Genomic DNA, 17,029 nt, shown 5'->3' with positions numbered 1-17,029 from the left:
GAGACAGGGACTTCCGGCCAAGATGGAGGCTTAGACGTACACGCTAGGTCTCCCTCTACAACTAGAGAGGAATACAACTACTTCAAAACAAAGGATAACTAGAAATTCCAGAAAATAAAACTACACGGAAGCCCAACATATGAAGTTATAAACCAGTGGTGCCATTTGGGCACGTAAGAGTTAAAGAGGGCAGCACTGTTTGCGGTCGCACCTGGGACAGCGGCGGGGCGGCGAGGAATCCCGGCTGCGGTCAAACCCCTGGCGGTGCGCGACCCCGGCGCTGGGGAGAGCGGCCGCCGCATCGCCTTGAACAGTGAGGCCCAGGGGGGCGGGAGGACGGATCCCGGTCTCCTAGCTGAATAACTGTGTGAATCCATCTTGGACCCCCGCCCCCAAAGAAAGCACCACAGGGCTGCGAAATAGGTCGCAGACAGGCGCCGGTCGCTGACTTGTGACGCGTACACAGGCACTGCCCCCTACAGCCGGCCCAAGAAAACAAAACGCATCTGTCAAAATGAGGCAGACAACTATAGAAATCCCGGTGGCACAGCTCACCAGGCAACAGATAGAGAACCTGACAGATGAACAGATAAGAAACCTGTCAGAGGCTCAGTTCTGGGCCATTGTTATCAGGTGGCTTACAGAATTCACAAAAGAGCAGGAAAAAGATAAGAAAGAAGCGAAAAACATTCATAACGAAAGGAACAAAACCACATACGAGACAGATGGTGAGGAAAAAAAATCCAGAGTTCATTTCAACAAACTGGAATATGGAGAAGGAACAAGCAGTCAACCAATGCAGAGAGAGGAAATGGGAAGCAACAATGAGAGGATCAGAAACCTCTGGGACAGCTATAAAAGGCCCAACATAAGAATCATTGGTTTGCCAGAGAGTGAGGAAGATGAACTAGAACTCGAAAAATTGAGTGAAAATATAATAAAGGAGAACTTCCCAGACTTGGGGAAGGGAATAGACTTGCAGGTCCAGGAAGCAAGGAGAGTTCCCAAGAGACTGGACTCAGGGAGAACCACTCCAAGACACATTATAATCAAAATGTCAAAAATTAAAGATAAAGAGAGAATCTTAAAAGCAGCAAGAGAGAAGAAAAGAATTATGTACAAAGGGGTCCCAATTAGACTATCAGCTGACTTCTCAAGGGAGACCCTACAGGCAAGAAGGGACTGGCAAGAAATATTCAAAGTAATGAAAATCCAAAACCTACAACCACGAATACTCTATCCAGCGAAACTGTCATTCAGAATAGAAGGACAGAGAAAGTGTTTCCAGGACAAAATAAAACTAAAAGAGTTCATTAGATCCAAACCACTGTTATATGAGATGTTAAAGGGACTGGTTTAAAAAACAGAAGCTAGGGAGATGAAACAAAGGCAAACTAAACAGGCAACGAGAGTGGAAAAGGAACTGTGGGTACGGGAAGCATATTGGGGGGAGGTCAACAGGGAGGGGGAGTGGGGAGAGGGAGGGAGATGATATAGGAATTGGGGATCATGGTAGGAGGGAAGGGAATAGACGTAGAGAGGTTGGGAGGAACTGTATGCACAACTAATGGACATAATCTAAAAGGGGGGGACAACTGGAGGGAGGGGGGCCACCGGGTGGAGGGGAGCAGAGGGAAGGGAAATTGGCACAAATGTAATATTTTAATCAATAAAACACATTAAATCTGAAAAAAAAAATAAGCAGAGACAGGGAGTGAATGTTTATGGGCATTATATTCAGATGGCTGGGGATCTGAGAAGATGGTGGGTTATGTACCCTAAAAAATCATCTTACATTTCATTTCAAGCCAGCCTTTTTCATAAGGAAGGGAGAAGAGTTTGGAATTCAGTGGGGAAAAGTGTAGGTAAGGGATTTGGAACTCAGGAAAAAGGTTAACCAGATAAAATCTGGAATCAGGCAATTTCCCCAGCATTCTTTCATTTGTTGATGGTGATTCTTTATCTGTGTTTTTATCTGTGTCTCTCCCTGGAACACAATGGCTCAAATACCATTTTGATTGCTTGTAATCTCCTGGAGTCAGGGTAGATTATATCCTCGATTCCTAAAACAATAGCTTTTTAAATGCATTCATTACTAAGCTTATTAACTATTACCTAAAACTAAAATTTTACAACTTTTGAGTTCCCCATCATTCCTCCACTGTTAGTCTAAACTACTGTATTTCCATGAGATTAGTTTTACACAGAAGTAATCATTTTGCTGTTGAGCATGTATTTTAGCATTAGACAGTCTGGTAGGGAGGGGGTTTAGGAATACATTTAATTGCAGATCCATATTGTATGCAACAATAAGCCATAATACTGATAAAGATGAAAAGAATAAAAACAACAGATATCTTTCTAAAACCAGTAATACGCAGCCAGGAGGTCAGTTTAGACAAATCATCACCAAAGAATCCCTCTCTTTGTTTATATGGACACTACTTCATTTACTTGCATATGCTCTATGAGCTGTGAATTATCAGTCAGGCTGAAACAGCAGAGTCCTTTAAATTTCTCACATCCACGATTATGTCTTAAAAGGAGGTAGTTTATAGGTGCACGATTTTCTAATACTGCTTCTTAAACTTGTCCTAGTTCTTGACTGATGGCACTAATTGCTTGAGAGGTGGCATTCAAAGCTTTTGCCATAGTGAAGGATAGTCTACTTCTTCATTCAAAGGGGTTGACATCATATATATAGTCAAGAGTATACATACAGCAGGGCTAAAAAGGTGCAAATCGCTATTACAATCAAGTGCAAGGGAGAGTTCCCATTGAGCCCTGGTGGTGTGGGCATCCTGAGGCATAAACACCATCAGCCTTCTTAGAGAGCATGGTCTCCTGAAATTGGTTGTTGGAACATAGGAATAAACAGTCTTTCCACACATTAGAAGCCATCCTACAGGCATTTTAATGTGACCAAAGGCATAAGATACATTAGTGGTGGTGTTGTAATTCACCTCCAGATCTGCTGAAAGCATAAACAATTTTCAGTACATTTGACAAAAGTTGCACACTTTCTAGCTGCGGCTACATTAGTGACTTTTTTTTGTTTTTGGGTTTGAACAACAGGTTTATTGAAGATAAAAAGGGGGAAGAGGGGTGGAGGAAAGAAGAAACTCCTCGACTGATTTGAGGGCCCGAGGACCTGGGGACCATCAGAGGAAGGGTAAAGTGGAAGAGGAAAAGGGGGCAGGTGAAAAGGAGGAAGAGGAAAGGAAGGGGGAGTGGAGACTCCCGGTCACCCACGCAGGCTGGTAGGAATCGCCTGCCTCCACTAGTGACTTTTAAGGAAAATATTTCTGTCCTTTAGAGTTACTACAGGTTCCCAATTATGTTCTTACTGATATGCTTAAACAAAGTATAATTTTAAAGGCTTTCCAGGGGAGTACAAACACCTATGAGACATGAAGTGAAACTTTGTTCAACAGAGGTGTGACCTGCAAGACAAAAGTCAGAGATGTTTAGAAGATTTTTTGCTAAATATACCCAAATATTTTCATTTTATTTGAAAGGATAAGTTCTCCATAACACGGGGTTAAACAAAAAGTAATGAAAATAATATGTCATTGTTTTTGAAAGATGACTTTCAGTTCTTCTCGAGGTTCAATGGTTTATTATTCGTCCAGTGCTTTCCTTACTCTTGTGTGATGAATCTAAGGTTTTATTCCTGTCAATTGGGGGGGATATGATGGGGGTGGTAAGGATTATGTCCCAAGGTTGAGTACAATTTTCTTCTTGTTGGCTCTCTGAGGATCCTGTCTTCCAACTCTTGAGTTCCATTGTCAAGATGAGCTAGGGTCAAGGCCTGCTAATGGCAATTAGATTATATTTGAACTTCTCATTTATAAGATAAAAATAATAGTATATGCTGGGTAGCCATCTACTGACTCTATGTGACAATATAAAACCATATTTAAAATAAATTCTGATAATATTCACTGAGTACAGTATGCATGGTGACATGAAATTTTTAGAGCAGTCAAGGTAACATTCAGTATTCTTGTCTACACAAAGCATTTAGATGCCTCAGAAACCCCAAATTTCATCATGAAACTATATCTTCTAGACTACATTTTACACATCAAAACAACAAAACATCCCTTTTTTCACAGTCTGTTTATCACATAAACATATGTTTTTGAATAATTTTGCCACTGTTGATGCTTTATAAACATTTATTGACCAAGTGTATTAATTTCTAGTAAGAAGAAGTGTGAGAAACGCTCACAATAAAACACTGGGACACAGGACTTCAGCACCAAAGTGAAGCGTTTATTCACGAGTCTGTAGAGTTGGGCACACAGACAGCCAGGGGCATGTGCACCAACAAAATGGTGCTGGCTGTTTTTATCCTAACGTGAGAACCCCCCACCCCGTGCTATCCCCTCTCCTATTCCTTCTCCTTCTCCGTTTTTCCATGCTGGATACTCCGGAGTTACAATCTAACATAATTAACTAAATTAACTGAAGGTAATAATTAGGGTGATCTGGTTATAGGTCTGTCTCCAGCTCTTCTTTGAAATTTCCCTATCTTGTTTGCTGGGATGTCTAGCTACATTTTCCCATTTCCTGGAGTTTGGTGATGACTATCTCCCCCTCTTTGATCTCAGATGTCCTTTGTCCTTAGAAGCATTTGTGCTGAGCTACAGAATGCCCCCTTCCTGACTTGTAAGTGTGCTGATACTGTTAACTCTGGCTTGGAGACCCCCTGATTCAAGATTTAATTACATTTGTCCTTTGCTATGAATTATTTTCTACTGGTCTGGGAGTCATCAGTTTCCTTGCCCCTTACAATACCCCCTGTCTCTTTTGGGAAATTGACTACTCAAACCTTTTTATTTATCCCTTCAGAGCTAAGAAGGAATTCTTGACTTTCTTCCTCATAGCAAGGATTCCTTTTGGCCTCTAGGAGGAGGAGATTATGAAAAGTTGCCAGCATCTGTTTAGTTAGTGCAGTCTCAATCAGTCTCTGAACTAAACCTCTGATGTAGGGAATGATACAACAGCCTAAAGCTGTTAGGATGCCTGCTACCACTATGAGGGACACGAGAGCTGATAAAATGATTCCTTTTCGATTCCCAAACCAATTTTTTAACTATCCTGTTATAGGCTTGTCAATGCCTGAATTTTCTGCTAGTTCATTTGCTAGGGTAGTCAGTCCCTGTAGAACCTTAGTGATAAGTTAAAATCCCTCCCATTTCCTTGGGGCCTTGGAAGAACCAAAGCCACCTGTATAACCAAGACACTAGCTACCAGCCATAGCCAGGCAAAGGCACCCCAAAAGCTGTCTTCTTTCCCTATCACCCAACCACAGGTTCTGGGGAAGTCCTGGGGACCTTCCTCTGTAACAATTCCCTCTCTCAGACTTAAGGCCCTTTGTAATCTTATAAAAGACAATGGTGAAGGCCTTGTGCTCCCCGAGCTGCTTCAAGCTGGACATGGTTGTTGTTCTATTTACCCCTGGGTCTAGAAATCTCTAATAGAGTGGGAATGAGGACAGGAGGTTGGCCTTCCCACATGGGGAAGGATTTTGCAAAGTTCAGGTCAGGTCAGTTGCCTGTCCACGGGCATCAGCATGCTCAGCTTCCAAGCGCTGACACTGTTGAACAAACTGGCATCCTTGTTGTATTCTGGGGGCAACAGATTTGTAAACAGGGTTAAAAGGCATAATTAAAATTATAACTACTAGATGACAACAGGCAGGGATTAATGTTTAATGACCCCTATTAGGAAAAAAATTGATTTCTTTGGTGGAAGGTGTGCAAGGCATGTCTCACCTATTCAAAGCCCTTAGTTCAGGCTGAGGGGAATATCTTTAGATTCCCCCCTCTCAGACCTCTGTGCCCTTTCTGTCCAAACCATTACACAGAAAAGAGAAACCCGTTTTAAAGTGAAGCCCACAGACCACTCCATACTTCACCAACCGAACCACTTAATTCAGCCAAACCGTTGAGTCTCAGGAGGCAGCAATGCAGACAGGCTTAAGTGAGGCCTATATGTACAAACAATCACTCAGATAATGAGATCATAGGCTTATGCCCTATGAAAACAGAAGGGAGAACATACATGTTAATTCACATAACATAACCTACAAACCAGTCTGAATCTGTAAGACTGTGGAGATGTTCAGTTACAGGGCCTTTGCTGGAATGATATTTAACAGTGGCAATTTGACAGCTCCTCCTTGCCTGTAGATTGAACATTTTTGATGATGTTACAAACCTAGTTTTAACTTTTAAATAAAAACAAACTTCTGAAGACAGTAGCTGCCCCAGTTTATAGTCTATCACTGAGTATTGTGATTTTCCTCAAATCATACTTTTTCTCCTTAAGATTACCCTCCTTGTTATTAAAGGAACTACATTAAGCCCAGTTTTAATTTAGCCCATTTATTTGCATAAACATAACAAGAGCAGCAATTGATTACATATAATCTTTAAGTCTGCTTTGCTGGAACTCACACTAGGAACATTCAGGTTGCCTTTCAGTCTGCCCTTCTGGGCACAGAAGCTGAGCCACACTATTGTCATTTGGCCTTGCCTGTAAAACCCATGCTTTTTATAAGTCCTTCAGGTTTTCTATTGTGCCTTAAGGTTTCTCCTAACCATCTTTCAGGAAAGCAACCTTCATTCCTTCCCTAGAAAGATTGCCATGAACCACACGATCAACCAGGGTATCAGGCTTTTTCCTCCTTGGCTTCTGTTAGCCTTGAAAGTCAAATCCCATTCCCCAGGGCTTTCTGGTAACAACCAGAGCCTATGTATGGCTCCTTCAGGCATGACATCCCAGTCAAAGCTTCGGTTGACAAAACCACCATTAGCAACTGGTCTTATTAGTTTTATGCAAAGGAAACCTTATGTCCTTATTTAGTTCTTTAGAATGCCAAATACTGGAGGGATCAGGTAAGGAGAAAAATATAAGAGCATGAAGGAAAATCCTTGCCCTTCAAAACTGCATTTCCATGCTTTATACCTTTCATTACTAAAACCATATAATTTATTTTCAAAACTTTCACAAACTTTTCACAAACCTTTTTTTTATTTTCATGCCTCATACTTTTCCTTGTTCCCTTTCTTTCATGTGAAGTCTTAACTTTCCCTGGGAAACCTCAATTTTTCCTTTCAGAGCCTAAACAGAGCAATAATTCAAAACATAAACAGCTAGGCCTCTCTCTCCAGTATGTCTACTGGCCTCCTAAAGAGATGTGCCTTGGCAGAGACATGCTCACTTGTCCAGGCTGGAATGCTCATCAGCCCTGAATGACCCTTTTTGGGTCCCAGGTTGCAAATGGTATTTTCCTTGACCAGTTTACAGAAGACCTTTTCTAGGTCTAATCGGTCAAAAACAGATACAGAGAATTCCACAACAGAACCCACCAAAATATACTTTTTATGAAATCAGAATACAAGCAGCTGAGGTTTTCTTTTCCCAGGTTTAAAACTTCCATAACTGTTTCCTTTTTATTATTATTACTTTCCACAGACCTTCTGCAACATTCACAAACTTTCTAAATACCCTTTACTTCTTTAGATTTAACCATAACATGCTTCTAATTCTTGTTCTTTTCTACATTGTGAAGGACTATACTCAAACTCAGTATTTGGCAGCTAAAATCCTAAATTAGCACAGATATTCTACAGCTTTTTGAAGTTTTTGCTTCTCCTCCTTTCTTTTCTTTCTTTTTTTTTTATATATTATTATTTATTTATTTATAGAGAGAGGGGAAGGGAGGGAGAAAGAGAGGGAGAAAAACATCAGTGTATGAGAGATACATTTATCAGTTGCCTCTTGCATGCCCCCAACTGGGGACCTGGTCTGCAACCCAGGCATGGGCCCTGACTGGAAATCAAACCTGCAACCTTTTGGTTTGGTTTGCAGGCTGGCACTCAATCCACTGAGCCACACCAGCCAGGGATCCTCCTCTTTTCTAACGTACACTTCTGAGCTTTTCTGAAGAGTTTTTCAATTGTCCCATCTGGCCTATTCATTTACCTTCTGCAATTTTTACAAATATTTGGCCACCTTCTGTTACAAAGATGACTTTTAAGAATCCCTGCCTTACAGCGTTCTCTGGATCTTGGTCAGAATACTTTCTCATTTGGTTCCTGAGCTTCTGTAGGAATGCTGATGGAGTTTTATCTATTTCTTGCTGTATTTTGAATGCCTTGGAGACATTCTGTGTTCAGAGGAACAGACTCCTTGATTACCCTGATGAGGAGACTCCTAAGGTCTCTCATCTGGGTTCTATCCTCCAGCATGTTATTATCCCATCTAGGATCTATACTAGGAAACTTTTGTTTGGCCAGGACAATTCCTTGACCAGGAGGATGCTTGCTTTTCCATATTCTTAAAACAGCCCATCTGATTATTCCTCTTCCTTCCCCACTGAAGAGGTTGCCTAGAATGGACATTAGTTCCATCCACGTGTAACAACACTGTTTCTTAAGATACAGGCATGTCGCCACTGCTGAAGCAGTGAGGTGGTTGAAGGCCCTCCAGTTACAGCTCTAGAGGTGGTGTCGATTGGCAGCCAAGCTGCCACCACTGCTGCTTGTACCACAGTTTGAAGGAAAGAAGCTGAGTTTTAAAAGTGTCACTTTTTTTCCCTCTGTCTCTGCATTGGAGAGGCAGACATCCTGCTGTTTCTGTAACCTGTAGTAAGTTAACTATCCTATTGTTCTCAGGACCTAGTAGCTTTTTTAGGGGATTAGGTGGCTGCTTGGCTAGCAAACTTAACATTGCCCCTCCTTGCAGCTCTAGCAGGGAGTATTCAGATGCAAACTGAATTGCTAGACATCACCTAGGGTGGAAGGAAATGTTGCAAGCAATTGCTTTGGGGAAATTCCCAAGGTCCTGTTTGTATTGCTCTAATTCCTTTCTTAGAGTAAATTTTTGCCTGTGCCCTGGGTGTCGTAGGCATGGCTACTGGTTGGGCACCTGTTAGGTGTCCCTGGCCTGATCCGTCTGTACTGTCTGCCCTTGGTGCCTCTGTCCAGTTGGTCGCTGGCTGGCCAGGGCTATAAGGCAGCGGGAGACAGGACAGACAGTCCCAGGTTTTATCTTCTTTTTCTTTTAAAGTGAAGAGACCTGTGGATCTGCTGGTAGGTGGTGATCAGCAGAGAGCATATTCTGTCTCTTCCTTAAAAGCTGATGCCTTATCACTACTCACATATAAGATCAGGGCTTGACAAACCCAAGTTTCATCAGACTCATATTGGGGCCAGAAAACATATTGCCCCTTAATGGGTTCCTTTGGCCAAAGGAGACAGCAATATTTTACATTTTTTTTTCCCCTTATTCTGGGTCCGGAGATCTTCTCCCCAATGCTCTAACATTTTCCCTAATGGACTATTGGGTGGAATGTCTATGGGGTGTTTTTTTGCTCCATTTTCTTTAGTTTCCCTAGGCTTAGAATTTTTATTCCCCATCCTCAGTTGATCCCTGTGGCTGTGGCTGAATCTGGTTGTGTCCTCAACCCCCTCTTACTGGAGATTTCTTGAACACAAGCCTGTGAGCTCAGTCCCCCGTATTGGAAGTTCCTTGCTCACACCCTGTATACTCAACCCCCCATACTGGAAGTTTCTTGTATACGGACCTCGTATAATCAACCTCCCTTACTGGATGTTTCTTGTATACAGAGACACCGTGAGTTCAACAACCCCATATTGGAGGTTTCTTGCCTATGGCCCGTGAACTCAACCCCCTTTATTGGATGTTTCTTGTTCATGCCCTGTGTGCTCAACCCCCCACCCCCCACCCCCCATATTGGAGATTTCTTGCACACAGCCCAAGATTCACTTTGTCCATCTCTGGACATTTCCCTCATGGGAGAATGGAACCACGGGTCAGGACTCCGCACTCACTTCATATCTTGAGATATGTCTCAGCCACACACACACACTCGCTATCCGAGGATGCCCAACCACCAAGGTAGTAATTAAGTCCAATTTTCTTACCTTGACACATGTACAAGGTTGCCTGGTTACCATGGTGTTTGCTTTTGTTTCCCCCCTGCGTCAATGCACTGCTGCCCCAACAAGAAGTCTCAGGTCATTTCCAGACACTGTGAGGTGGTTTGGCTCTGGGTTGAGCAAGCCACTCAAGAATAGGTAGGACGCATCTCCCGCCTTGGCTCAAAGCCCCTTCCCACACACAGGTGGAGGATCCCAGACAAGCCCCCAAATCGTGAGAAATTCTCACAATAAAACACCAGGTCACAGGACTTCAGCACCAAAGCGAGGTCTTTATTCACAAGTCTGCAGAGTCGGGCACAGAGACAGCCAGGGACATGCCCACCAACAAAATGGAGCTGGCTGTTTTTATCCTAATGTAAGTAAACCCCCCCCACCTTCCGTTCTCCCCCTCCTTCTCCTTCTCCATTTTTCCATGTTGGATACTCCAGAGTTACAATCTAACATGATTAACTAAATTAACTGAAGGTGATAATTAACTTAGGGTGATCTGGTTATAGTCTGTTTCCAGCTCTTCTTTGAAATTTCCCTATCTTGTTTGCTGGGATGTCTAGCTACATTTTCCCATTTCCCAGAGTTTGGTGATGACTATCTGCCCCCCTTTGATTTCAGATGTCCTTTGTCCTCAGAAGCATTTGTGCTGAGTGTGGAATGCCCCCGTTTCTGACTTGTAAGTGTGCTGATACTGTTAACTCTGGCTTGGAGACCCCCTGATTCAAGATTTTTTTTTTCAAGATTTAATTACATTTGTCTTTTGCTACGAATTATTTTCTACTGGTTTGGGAGTCACCAGTTTCCTTGCCCCTTACAGAAGTGTTAATAAACGCAAATTTTTTAACTTGGTTCCAGGGACATTCCAAATAGTTAAGTAACTAGTAAAATACTATTCATATAATTTAGATGAAGAAACTGGTAGATTATAGATAAGTAATTGGATTCTTAGAAATAATAAATTCAGCAGAAGAATTTATAATATTTTGCTTTTATATAATTTTACATAGGACTTCATTCACTTCTAAGCTACCCTTCCCTGCAGTCCTCCCTGAGCTAATCTCTTGGATTCTTTGAACTTTTACATTCACCTTTTAGTTTTGATTCCATTTGTTTCAACAAAGATTTATTAAATATCTACTATTTGTAAATCACTATGCTAGTACAGATACAAAGATGAGATGTTCTCAATAAGCTTAAATGCGGTAAAGAAAAATCATAATACCATATTATAAGAGGGATATAAATAATTATGTGAACACAAAAGGAGAGAGCATTTCTACAATGGCAGAATCACAGCAGTATTTTTTAATAATCTCCAAAATTTAGAAATACTGCAAAAGACTGGGGTCACAAATTTTCAATGTTATAAGAAAGTGAAGGCCACCCAAAGAATGTTTAAGGCAATGATAAGAAAATGGTGTCTGTAAAGGTCTAGATAGTAAATATTTTTGGTTTTGTGGACCACATGATGCTACAAGTACTCAACTCTGCCTTTGTAGCAGGAAAGCTGCCACAAGCCATATACAAACAATTGAGAGGGGCCGGATTTAACCCACAGGCTATAATTTGCCAACCCCTGGTCTAGGGCTCCTAAAATTAACTCATTCAACTCACTGTTTACTATTTATTTATGGTTCTAGACTTACTAAAGTTACATGTTAATTTGTAATTTTTTATCTTGTCTAAATGCAAATAGTTTCTGTCTATAGACACATAACTGCAAAGTTTCATAGTCCTGTGAACATTACCCAGTTTGTATCAAATTCAGCAATTTTATCTTCCTATCAATATTCTGTTTTAAAATGGTCTTTGACCTAGTCATGATATTGTAACAGAACCCTTGGGCTGCTTCAATTGAAACAGAACCCACGAGCTGTTTAGTTAAGGGCCCGATTGCCCGCTGCCAGAATTATAACTCTGAATACCAGAGTTTGGTGAAAAGAAAAAGAATTGTTTATTTACACATAGTCCTGCCTCCCCCTCCCAGACCTGGCCAGTCTTAGGAAAGTCAGAAACACCGTTTCCCTACTTCCTAGGCACAGTTCAGCTTTACCAGCAGCTGCCAATCACTCAGTTCTGACTGGGGAGGTCCTTTCTGTGCTGTGGTGCCCTCCAGCTCTCAATGCAGGACCACCTGGATTCTCAGCCTCCTTGCAAACTGCCTTCTTCCTGCAAACCACATGGATCTCCTCTCCTTCTCCAAGCAGTCTGGCAAGAGCCTCTTCTTAAAGCAGCCTGGAGATCCCTTCTCCAAGCCAGATGGAGGGAGCCCACAAGAGCCAGAGAGTGAGGGCGTGAGGGCCAGAGAGAGCCTGAGAGAGAGAGAGCCTCCTAGAGCCAGAGCCAGCCCAAAATATGTCCGCAGCTGCTCCTCTCTCCCTCCCTGCCTCCTCTCTCTCCTTCTGCGTCCTCTCATGCAGTGGGTGTTGCGAACAGTTCTGACCATTCACAGAACCCTACGTAGGCTCTGTCTGCTTCTTCCGTAGCAGCCCATAGTCCAAGGTCCCTCCCATCTTCCTGAGTCTTAGAAGTAAAGCGGATCTTTGCAACAATGTTTCCAGCCACTAGCTCCAGGCATGCAAGGGCATCCTGAAAGCTGCTTCCTGCTCCCTATCTCCCAGCCGCAAACTCTGGGGTTTGTTTTTGGACTCCCCTGTTTCTGTAACAATATCTTAATTGTTCCTTCACTAATTAAAAAGTTCAATACAATCTTTGATATGTGTTCATTTTATATTTGTCTAATTGTTATGATTTTACTCGATTAAAAATTTTACTTTGACCATTTTGGAGGTTCCATGGTGATGCCCAAATTGACTTGCCTCTTAGAGGAAAGTAAACTGCATTGTGAAAGAAATGCACCTCATAACCTCTTTAAACGTAAGTACCTTTTTCTTGGTCATCAAAGTGAATCCCAACTAACAATTAAACTTAAATTTTGCTTATTTTGTTTTTCTAGGTTTTATTTTCTCTAGTGATTATTGTGTTTTTGTTTCTTGTTTGCACATTACTACCACATTGTTTCTTGTGGTAGTAATGATTGTGAATTTTTTTTATTGTCTGACCATTTGTTGATTTCTTTTGGATGATGGTAGAGAGCTATTCTCTGTTGAGTGAGAAAGAGAGATTTGTTTAGTCTTTTTGTTTGTCTATTTGTAAATTCAAATAAATTAAAACTCTGTACCATTGAAAAAGAGAACAGCTCTTTAATATCTAAATCTATGAGTTTTATGTTTGTGTTTACTCTTGACCTGTGGCAGAAGCTGTAGCACTGAAGCTCTAAGTTCTCCATATATCTGTATTTACTTAAATTAGAAAGGAGTTTCTGTTTGATATCAATATGAAATAGTATCCTATCTATGAATGGTAGTAAACTAGATTATAATGTCTCTTTAAGGAGGTCAAGTGTAATTGATTTATAAAGGAGCACTTAATATACACAAATATTCCTATCAATGACAAAAATTTTTAAATGTACTTGCAATACTGTAAATGTGTTATACATAAGTAAAATCCTTACAGAAATGGCTAAGACTTTAAGAATTCATGTTTACATAATTAGAGATCTTTGGACAATTTAGATTGGTTTGATAATTTAGGTTTAAAGAAGAGAAAAAATAGCTCTAGGTTTTTTTTTTCTCAACTGTACATTAATAAAGTGTATAGTTTATTTCTGTAAAATTTTGTCTTTTATGAAAATAGCACTTAATGTGAATCTCTTAAATTTCTTATTTTGGTTTACTAATCAAACATGCTAATATAACTCCTACACAATTTTTTAAGATTGTGAAAAATGTAAATGTCTTCTAAATTTTATTTTGACAAAATTTTTACATCAACTGTAATTATGTTTATTTTATTTCACTTATTTATTGCTAGAAAGAGGGGAAGGGAGGGATAAAGAGAGGAATAGAAACATCAATGTGTGAGAGAAACATCAATGGGTTGCCTCTTGCATGTCACCAATTTGGGACCTGGCCCACAGCCCAGGCATGTGCCCTAACAAAGAATCAAACCAGTACATTTTGGCTTGCAGACCCATCATTCAATTTACTGAGACACACCAGCCAGGGCTGTAATTATATCTTGTAGTTTGAACATAATTTTCAAGATCCTTAAGTAAATTAAACACTGGAATGAATATCAAATAAAACTAATGAATAAATAATCTTTGGTTACTAGAGAATTTCTAAGTAAAATGGAATACTGAAAAAAAATATTACTAAGGATAACTTCAAATTAAAATACATTTGCTTATTTTTTAAATAAACTATAGGTTGACTATGTCTTTGGTCTTGTTAATGGTGGACATATCCACTGTTAACATTTTTTTTTTGTATATTTTATTGATCATGTTGTTACAATAGTCCCAATTTTTCTCCCTTTGCTCCCCTCCACCCAGTACCCCCCCTTCCCCAGCAATCCCACCCCCCTTAGTTGATGTCCATGGGTCATGCATACAAGTTCTTTGGCTTCACCCTTTCCTATATTCTTCTTTTTAAAAAATCAATTAATTAATTTTTTATAACAATAAAAAATAACAATTCTCCCCTCTCAGACTTAAGACCCTTTATAATCTTATAAAGGACAACGGTCAAAGGTCTTGTGTTCCTCTAGCTGCTTCAAGCTGGACATGGTCATCATCCTGCCTACCCTTGGATCCAGAAATTCCTATTAAGAGTGGGGGTGTGGAGGGGAGGGTGGCCTTCCTACATGCGGAAGGATCTTAGCAGACTCCAGGTCAGTTGGCTGTCCCCGGACCATGGCACATTTGGTCACTGTTAACACTTTTAAACTGTAAAAGATATATGTGAGGCTGTATAATGTAGTGTACTCATAAACTTTCCTATTCTGTTTAATTCTAGTGTACAACAGTTTTCAATTACTTACCTCCCTTTTTTCCTGTGAAATATAGGTTAGTTACTTTGGTAAAAGGTTATATTTAATATGAATATACTGGGAACAACAGTAAGAGAGAAATAAACCTGGATATATCAGGTAATGCTTGTGTTTTTGTTTATTATGGTAAGAAGAGACTATTTTTTTCTTGAAAGCATTTGATTATTCCAGAATATAAAAAAGGACAGAAAAAGACAAAGCCTTAATGGTTATGCAAAGTTGTACAAGGTTTTCAGAACAGGGAATATTCTTTTGCCTTGGTTTATAACACTGAATCTAAAAAGAAACAATAAAATGTGTTAAACTTTTGTTATTATTTTAGCACTGCTATGAACATAGGGGTGCATAGGCTCATTTGAATTGGTGTTTCAGGATTCTTCGGGTATAATCCTAGCAGTGGAATTGCTGGTTCAAAAGGCAGTTCCATTTTAAGTTTTTTGAGGAAATTCCATACTGTTTGCCATAGTGGCTGCACCAGTCTGCATTCCCACCAACAGTGCACTAGGGTTCCCTTTCTCCACATCCTTGCCAGCACTTGTTTGTTGATTTGTTGATGATGGCCATTCTGATTGGTGTAAAGAGGTATCTCATTGTGGTTTTTATTTGCATCTCTCTGATGGCTAGTGATGTTGAGCATTCTTTTTTTTTTTTTTGGCTTATAAATGACAAATATTTATTTCTCACAGTTCTGGAGGCCAGGAAGTCCAGTAGGTTCAGTGTCTGGTGAAGACCTGCTTAGTTGTTCATAAGTGGCACTTTCTTGCTGTGTCCTCACATGGCATCTTTTATAATGGTACTAATCACCTCCCAAAGGTCCTGCCTCCTAACACTACCACCTTAAACATTAGGTTTTTCATCATATGAATTTGGGGGTTATACAAAAGTTCAATCTACAGGTCATGGGTTGAAGTTTCTATTCTGCCTCTAACTTGTAGTGTGGACAGGTCACTTAATTTCTGGGCCTGTGTCCTCATCTGTGAAAGAAGGTTGGGCTTGGTGTTCTCTAGGCTTCTTTCCATCTCTAAATATTTTGACTCCCCAGTATTTTTCTGTTGGGTCTTACTCATTGCCTCTGTAGGTTCCAGATTAGATTTTTATAACACTTATGGAAGTACCACATAAAGAGTTTGACAGGGTCCCCAAAGAACTGGAGCTATACTAAGGCTGGGAGTGGTTAGAAAAACAAATGTATCTATGAAGAGCAGGGGTAAATAGCATTTGCTGGGACATGGGAATAAACTAAAGTTGCCAAGATCATATGATCCCACAAAATCTTATGGAATGTCTACTGTGTGGTGGGCATAAGACCATTATAAAGGTTTTAATGAATTCAAAAGGAGTCAGTTTACATTTCAGAGTGAAATGGGCCATTTCATAGCGCTGGCCCTGTTACATTCTGACCAGCAACCAAACCCCATGAAAACTCGTGTGCCCACTTTGAGGATGACCATTCCAGGGCCAAGCTGCATCACTGCAAGGCAGAAGCAGTGGAGTGAGGCAAGCTCAGAGCCGATGTGCCTTCCAGGACAGGTAGGAGTTCCAGATAACAGCAACACACTGGACAACAGCCAACCTGTAATAAAGGGGAACCAGGTAGAAGTTGGCTAGCTGCACAGCAAGCCAGAGATAGTAGTTGGTGATGAGGGCATCAGGATAATCCCGCTGGAGTTTGGCCCAGTTGTCCTGGGCTGACAGTCCATTGAGTGCCCCAACCAGTGGGAGGAAACAGCCTAGGAAACACGGGGCAAAGCCCCCTACGAAGCCACAGCCCAGAGAGACCATGGTCAGGGTCCGCCGAATCTGGTGTTTCCGCAGACCTCGCCTCTCCACCAGTTGCTGTGAGATGATGTCACCCAGGCCCATCAGGGATCCAGCTCTCAGGACCTGTACTTTCCATGGGTGAGCAGTCAGGGCTCACTGGTATGCCCGCCAGAGTGCCATGCTTCCTAGGCGCGAGCTCAGCCCCTCCCACGTGACCGAGCCGAGCATTCTTTCATATGACGATGGACCCTCTGTATATCCTCCTTGAAGAAATGTTTGTTCAGGTTCTTTGCCCATTTTTTAATTGGGCTGTTTGTCTTCTTTGTGTTGAGATATGTAAGTTCTTTATATATTTTGGAGATCAATCCCCTGTCTGAGATATCATTGGCAAATATAGTTTC

The 17,029-nt window shown here is 41.0% G+C and overlaps 1 pseudogene; it reads right to left on the bottom strand.

The window, feature by feature from the left end:
* Positions 1–15,489: 15,489 nt before the first annotated feature.
* LOC149990963 (mitochondrial inner membrane protein Mpv17 pseudogene) lies at positions 15,490–16,808 on the bottom strand (annotated as a pseudogene).
* Between the last annotated feature and the right edge of the window lie 221 nt (positions 16,809–17,029).

The sequence above is a fragment of the Furipterus horrens genome, unplaced genomic scaffold (genome assembly GCF_987537825.1).
Source record: "Furipterus horrens unplaced genomic scaffold, mFurHor1.1.pri manual_scaffold_17, whole genome shotgun sequence".
In the NCBI taxonomy this organism is placed as follows: domain Eukaryota; kingdom Metazoa; phylum Chordata; class Mammalia; order Chiroptera; family Furipteridae; genus Furipterus; species Furipterus horrens.
Note: the sequence above shows the minus strand (reverse complement) of the source record. Positions and strands in the feature narration are given on the sequence as shown.